At 49.2% G+C, this 7,809-nt stretch overlaps 1 protein-coding gene across 1 annotated transcript in view; it reads right to left on the bottom strand.

The window, feature by feature from the left end:
- Positions 1-3,577, bottom strand: part of LOC132005935 (zinc finger protein 544-like) — a 17,990-nt gene extending 14,413 nt beyond the window's left edge. The window contains exon 1 of the mRNA XM_059383451.1: positions 3,180-3,577. The gene's annotated coding sequence lies outside the window, so the exon portion shown is untranslated. The remainder of the gene's footprint in view (positions 1-3,179) is intronic.
- Positions 3,578-7,809: the final 4,232 nt, after the last annotated feature.

The following is a 7,809-nucleotide window of genomic DNA, read 5'->3' as shown; positions in this document are numbered from 1 at the left end:
AAAAAAAAAAAAAAAAAAAAAAAAAAAAAAAAAAAAAGATTTTAAAAAATTTTTTAAAATGTAAGAGACACGGCAGGGACAAAAAGCAGCACTGATATTTCTATGAATGAATGGAAAGGAAAGACAAGTGGTGGTGAATGTGGGGTCTGGTTTCTACAGCACCAGAGCATGAACTATGTTCTAGCCTGGGCTTTGCCAGAGCGAAGGCCGTAATCTTAAACCAGAGCCACAGTCCCCTTTCCACCACTTGCTGACAAATCTGCTGAAGAACCCTTCTACGGATGAGCCAGCTGCTTGCTTGCCTGCTACACCGCCTCTGAGGGTGCCGGAACTGCTACAGGTAGCTTGGCACCTTACAGCAGCAGAAATTTGGTCTCCTACAGCTCTGGAGGCTACAAGCTTTTCTGCTGCTACCTTTCTCATTTATTGCTTTGATCTCTGTGCTTTGTTCTGAGAAATATGTAAGCTGAGCCTTTAGAACCTCTAGGAGGGCCTTCTTAACTCATTATTTTCTTTTCTTTTTTTTTTTTAAGATTTTATTTATTTATTTGACAGACAAAGATCATGAGTAGGCAGAGAGGCAGGCGGAGAGAGAGAGGGAAGCAGGCTCTCAGCTGAGCAGAGAGCCCGATGCGGGGCTCGATCCCAGGACCCTGAGATCATGACCTGAGCCGAAGGCAGAGGCTTTAACCCACTGAGCCACCCAGGTGCCCCTCATTATTTTCTTTTAAAAAGTCACCAACAGATAAATGCAAAGGGTCAGAATAGCAAAGGCACAAACAAGAGAACAAACAGTCAGGAAGCTGCCCTGCGTCACCAGAAGGGAAGACCAAAGTGTGGTGCCAAGAGCTACCACGGAGAAGGGAATTGTTAAATGCAAAGCAGCGTGGCAATGTCCAACAGTGGTCTGAATTATCAAGAGCATGAGTGCAGAAATCCCACCATCAAAAGACGGAACAAAGGGCGCCTGGGTGGCTCAGTGGGTTAAAGCCTCTGCCTTTGGCTCAGGTCATGGTCTCGGAGTTCTGGGATCCAGCGCGGCCTCAGGCTCTCTGCTCAGCAGGGAACCTGCTTCCTCCTCTCTATCTGCCTGCCTCTCTGACTACTTATAATCTCTATCAAATAAATAAATAAAATCTTAAAAAAAAAAGACGGAACAAGTTCTAAGTATGAAGATGGTGATAAAAGGATAGTTAAAAAAAAAAGGATATGGCCTACACTTTAGTGCAAGATCACTAAGAGAACGACATTTTTTAGGGATAAAAGTTAGGCCGTAGGAAGACATAATAATCTTGACTATTTATTTGCCCAACAGCTACTATAGCAAAAACATAAAGCAAAAACTTGGTAACCTCAAAGAAATATGAGAAAACCACACAGGAAATGTCTACCTATGTTTAGAATGTGACTGATCAAAAAGAGTAGAATAGAAAATAAAATTTATATAAATTTAAGTTATTTAAAATATGTCAAGCTGAATTGTATATACAGCCCTGCCCACCCGACTGCCCCCTTTCTTCTTTTTCTTTTTAAAGATTTTCTCTATTCATTTGACATAGAGAGAGATAGCAAGAGAGGGAACACAAGCAGGAGAAGTGGAAGAGGGAGAAGCAGGATTCCCACTGCGCAGGGAGCCCGATGTGGGATCATGACCTGAACCTAAGGAAGATGCTTAACAACTGAGCCACCCAGGGACTCCCCCCTACCCTCCTTCTTAGCATCCTCCATCAACGACCCACCTCTCAGCCTCTCTTACCTAGGAGCTCTGTGCAATCTGCCTTGGACTACTGGCCACCCTCTCTGCCTGCCCCTGATGGTTTTTGAGTCCTAGCTGGTATGAGACCGTCTCTATTGCTCCCACAGCTACTGGTCCATGCTCTCACTCACCCTTCCTGCCATTTCACTATTATCTGATCTGTGCAGATAAAACTGCCTCTTAATTCACTCCAATCAGTGACCCTAGACTCCACCACCTTCCTGGCACACACACCTCTCTAAGCCCACACCCTCCCAAATGGCTCTCTTCAACTTCTCAGGGGAGAGATTTTCCGTCTGGTCAAGTAAACTCCTGCATCCCAGTGCTCAGCCCTCCCTTCCAGTTACTTCCATGCTCCTGTTCCTCACAGGTAGGCCCTCAGAGTAGCCAGCACTCTGGTCTCCCCTACTTCACCCTGTCCATCCTCTGTCCTCTCACTCCTAAACACACACACTAGAAATGTACCCCACACCCAAGAAAGCTGACCAAGGTTCTGCATCCATTTATATTGTTCTGGTACTACTGCCCACCCCTGGGCAGTCTCCTATTACCCGTGACCACTTCCACCCTCCCATCTTCTCCTTCCTTGCCTGGAGGCATCTGAGGGCAACGGCTGGAATGCCACTCTGCTCCACCACTTGCCTCTGTAGTTCCTAGCTCCTAAGCAGACCCCCTTACCCTCTCTAGGCCTCAGATTCTTCCTCTGTAGACATGTGGGAGAACAGCAGGTCTGGTGTCATGATGCTACTGTGAGGATTAATAAGTAGCATTTATAGAGCTTAATGTCATGCGGACACACAGGACACGGTAGATCTAGTCACATGGAAAATTCCTTTTCCATTCCTCATGCTGGACCTGAGAGAGGGCTGGTGTGGCAGGTTCTCTGGGGCTGCAGGTTTAGGGCAGTTTGCTCTTTCCCTGCCTGTCGGGTGGGGTCTCAAGTGTTGCCCCCGGCTTCATGTTCTGCCCAGACCTCCCTGCCACTGCTGCTTCCTCCTTTACTTCCAGCCCTACATCTGTACTCATTCCTCAACTCGACACCTCTGGGTGACCAGGAATTTTCTTTATGGCCTCCATCGGAGTTCCGAACTAGAAATGGACACTCAGCGGCCTCCTCGGCTATTCCCACTTCGCATTCTCTCTTGAGCCGAGTTACTTCTACAGCCAGATGCTCCTACTCTGAGGCTCTCTGGCATCCACTTCGAAGCCATCACGCACAGGGCGGTTTCACGTCCCGGCTCTTTACACCTCCAAGCCCCGTGTCCCGCAGCCCCTAACACGGGGCATGAACAGACACAACCAACGCAGGCGCCCCAAAACCACAGACCCAGAGGCTGCTGCTGCTCTTCCTGGACTGTCTCTCATTTTTTGTTCACTGGGAAAACATGCACTCTGTGTTCAAGCTGAGTTCAAGAGCACGTACCCGTGGAAGAAAACGTGTCCAAGTTCTTGAGGCAGGAGCGGCCTCTGGGGGGAAAGCAAGCCTCGCTCGCCCGGGAGACTCTGGGCTACCACCTGCGGCATCGAGCGCCTCCGCGGAAGGCGGCCCTGTCGAACCCAGGGAGGGAAAAAGACGCGTCTGGGTGGACAGGCCCCAGATGCCCACACGCCGGCCCGATACCCGCAACAGCCGGCCTCCTCTGCAGGGGGAGAGCTTCTGTCCCGGAGCAGCAGAACCTCAGACACGATCACACCCAGCCGCGCTCTGCTGCAGGAGGGGCTCTCGCGGGACCAGCTTCCTCCCGCTTTCTGCAGCCGGAGGGGCTCGCATCGGACAGACCCCTGCGCAGCCCCTCAGAAGGACCCTCCACCCGCCCCGCTCCCTCCCCCGGCGCCGCCCTCCATCCCGCCCCGCCCAGCTCACAGCCCAGCCTCTGCGCCGATCCCGGATTTCAGGCTCCCCTGAGTTCGTGAGACAATGGCGGCACTTCCGGCGGACGGCGGAAGTGCGCGCGCCGCAACTGCAAGTCCCAGAAGGCAGCGCGGCGGCGACCGTTGCTCCCTACCTGCGGCGGCGGGGACGTGTCTTGGCCGGAGCGGCGACCTGAGAGAGATACGAAAGCTACCTTCTCACTTCTGCAGCGGCTCGTGTTATGGTTTCGACACTTGTTTCCCTTGGGCGTATTCTGTGGCGTGCCTCTGCCCGTAGCCCGGGCTCACAGACCCGACGCATTCCCTGAGGCCGGCAACCGAGGCCGCGACGCCACAGTGGCGGACGTCTGCGACCTGCATCAACGCCTGGGCTGGCGTTCGAACTGCGCTCGGCCGCACCCTTTTCTCGCCGACCGACCCGCCGCGGAAGTGAACGAGGACGCCTTGAAGGGAGCAAGGAACAGCCGTCGACCCGGAACCCACTAAAGCGAGGCAGTCCGTCCGCGGCCTGTTCGTGGAGGTTCCGAGGCAGGACGGGGGCGCGGCCTCGCTGCGCCTCGACGGTCTTGGTCGAGTGTGGAAGCCAGGGGCCGGCTAACTCTAGGCGGGCCTCCTAGGGTTAGGATTGCTTAGGGGAGCATATTTGGCTTTGACCGCAGAATGGTCGCCCCTGAGAGGGACGGGGCAAAAAGTAGGGAAGCTGGCAGTTCGTGAGCAAGTCCTGACTGGGCCCTGCGGCTGCAGAGGGTGCGGGGCCGTCCGTGGCTGTGTGTGCGGTCTCACCGCGTCGTGGGGTCGAGTCAGACCCGCCCCCGGCTGACAGATGCTGCTCTCACTCACCTTCCCCGGCCGGGCGACTGGCGTCCGCGACTCCAGCTCTGCTCGAAACTCGTCAGCTCCTGCATTGGTACTTCTCATGACTGGGGTGCTCCTGTGACCAGCCTTCCTTGCTTGGACTCTTCCTGAGGCTGACCCAACGGCTATCATCTTCTCACTTGACTCCTTCATGCTCGTTAACACGACCCTGCAATTTGTAGATTCTTCCAGGAAGTCTGGAATCTGGCCTCCAAAGGGAGACTCTTGGTGGAGTGGGCTCGCGCCTCTTGCTTACTGAATCAGGGAAGGGCATGCTGGCCAAGAAGTGACATGGCTGACAGGGGCTTCTGGGGAAGTTCCTCTTTCAAAAACGGACGTAAGACACTAGTGTGTCCCCTTTCATTGTCTCTGGGCAGTGCTGTCTCTGTAGTGTGTAGAATGGTAAGGCCATGCCAGCACCTTCGGGAAGCCAGCCCAAGAGGCCAAAAAAGTCGACATGCTGAGAATGGCAGAACAGAAAGATGGAAAAAACCAGAGTCAGTAATGGCATCCTCCTTGCGTCACCGAATCAACTAATGTTGCCTGTGTCCCCCTGGAGACTTTTCCTTCTATCATACATGACCTTGTTTTTATTATGGAAAACTTCAAATGTAAAAAAGTGAATAGTGTGATGAAAACCCATGCTTCCCTCCATGCATTTATTCAACTTCATTTACTGTCCTCATTCGGCTTTTTATTTTTAAAGATTTTATTTATTTGACAGATCAGCAGCAGGCAGAGACAGAGGGGAAGCAGGCTCCCCGCTGAGCAGAGAGCCGGAGGTGAGGCCCGATCCCAGGACCCTGAGATCATGACCTGAGCCGCAGGCAAAGGCCTTAACCCACTGAGCCAACCAGGTGCCCCCTCATTCAGCTTTTTAAGCTTAATCTTCTCCCCACTTGATCCCAGCCACTGCTGCATTATTTTGAAGCAAATCCCCTATTGTTTCACTCATAAATATCTAAGATTCTATCTATAAAAAATAATTTTTAACTTTTTAAAGATTTTATTCAATTGAGAGAGAAGGAGAACACAAGCAGGGGGAGAGGCAGAGAAAGAAGGATAAGGAGATGCCTCACTGAGCTGGGAGCCTGATGTGGGAGCCCGATCCCAGGACCTAGAAATGATAACCTGAGCCTAAGGCAGATGCTTAACCCTCTGAGCCAATCAGGAGCCCAAGAATTATTTTTGGTAGAATACAAAAATCCATACAGAAAATAAATAGTGGTTGCCTAGCACTGGGGAAGTTTGAATAAAAACATGAGGGACTGCTACATGGGTATCAGTTTCTTTTGGGGTTGATGAAAATGTTACACAAAGTTGATTGTAATGATGGTAAAACATTAAAAACCATTGAATTATACAGTTTTAAGTGGGTATGTGTGACTTATGTCTCACTAAGGCTACTTAAAAATCAGTACATAATGGGGCGCCTGGGTGGCTCAGTGGGTTAAAGCCTCTGCCTTTGGCTCAGATCATGATCCCAGGGTCCTGTGATGAAGCCCTGCATCGAAGGCTCTGCTCTTGGGGAGCCTGCTTCCTCCTCTCTCTGCCAGTCTGTCTGCCTACTTGTGATCTCTGTCAAATACATAAATAAAAATCTTAAAAAAAAATCAGTACATAAAGGGGCATCTCGGTGGCTCAGCTGGTTAAAGCATCTGTCTTCTACTCTGGTCATGATCTCAGGACTCGGATTGAGTCCCGTGTGGAGCCCCATGTTGAGATTGCTGAGTTTGGTCCCCTGCTCAGCAGGAGTCTGCTTCTCCCTCTGACACCTGCTCATGGTCTATCTCAAATGAATGAATAAAATCTTGAAGAAAAAAAAAAACAGTACATAAGGGTGCCAGCATCTATTGGGGAAATAAAAATACAGTGGGGGAAAAGATGACTTTTCTTTTTAAAGATTTTTCATTTATTTGACAGATCACAAGTAGGCAGAGAAGGGGGGGGGAAGCAGGCTCTCCACTGAGCAGAGAGCCCAATGCAGGGCTCAATCACAGGACCCTGAGGATCATGACCTGAGCCGAAGGCAGAGAGGCTTTAACCCACTGAGCCACCCAGGCGCCCCAAAACAGATGACCTTTAAGTACATAACTACATTAATAAACACATCCAAAAGTATTAGCAATAATTCCTAAATACCAAATATCCAGTGTTCACTCTATGTGGGTCCATTTTTTTTTTACATTTTATTTAAATTAGGATCTGAACAAGGCACACACTTTGCATTTGGTTAATGTGTGCTTAAGTCTTGTAATTTATGGGTTTCCCTGACATGCACTTTTCCCTTTTGTTTCTGTTGAAACCAGGTAAATTTTTCCCATAGGATTTACTACATTCTGGATTTTGGTGATGGTATCCTTATGATGTCATTTCTCATTCCCTTGTTTTTCCAGTAAACTGGTAGTTGGGTCTAGAGGCTTAATTAGTTTCAAGTTTTTATATTTGACAGTCCTTCATAATGGTGCATGTGTGTTCTTTTGCATCATAGCCGAAAGTGCATAGGAGCACCTGGGTGGCTCATTCGGTTAAGCCTCTGCCTTCCAGCTCAGGTCATGATCCTGGGGTCCTAGAACTGAGCCCTGTGACAGGCTCCCTACCCGCAGGGGGCCTGCTTCTCCCTCTCCTCCCTGCTCATGCTTTGTCTCTCTCTCTCTCAAATGAATAAATAAAATATTTAAACAAAAAGAGAGAAAAAGAGAAAATGAAGAAAGCGAAAGTACATAATGTCTGGTGCACTTCTGTAATGTTTATTTTGAGGAAGGGTTGACAGCCTGATTCATCTATCATAGATTTGTCCAACATTTTTTTGCAGAACAGTTTTAGCCATTATTGCTTATACCCATTATTTCATTAGGAGTTATAAAATGGTAGTTTTCTAATTATATCATTTCTTTTGCATCTTTTTGCTGGAATTCTATCAAGGAAATCTTTCCCGTACTAAATTTTTGGTTACTTTGAGGAGGTAGAGTTCAGGAAAAACATGAGCAGGATAAAAAAATAAAGGCATTCTTTGCCTTTCCTTTGAGAAATCAGATGTGCTAGCAATCTCCAAAGGTAGCCAGTGAGTATGTTTTTTTTTTTTTTAAAGATTTTATTTATTTATTTGACAGAGAGAAATCACAAGTAGATGGAGAGGCAGGCAGAGAGAGAGAGAGGGAAGCAGGCTCCCTGCTGAGCAGAGAGCCCGATGCGGCCTCGATCCCAGGACCCTGAGATCATGACCTGAGCCGAAGGCAGCGGCTTAACCCACTGAGCCACCCAGGCGCCCTAGTGAGTATGTTTTATATACATGGATTTTTAACATATTCTGTGTGTTTTAATCA

Source organism: Mustela nigripes, chromosome 17, assembly GCF_022355385.1.
Source record: "Mustela nigripes isolate SB6536 chromosome 17, MUSNIG.SB6536, whole genome shotgun sequence".
In the NCBI taxonomy this organism is placed as follows: domain Eukaryota; kingdom Metazoa; phylum Chordata; class Mammalia; order Carnivora; family Mustelidae; genus Mustela; species Mustela nigripes.
This window is presented reverse-complemented; position numbering and strand designations above follow the sequence as displayed.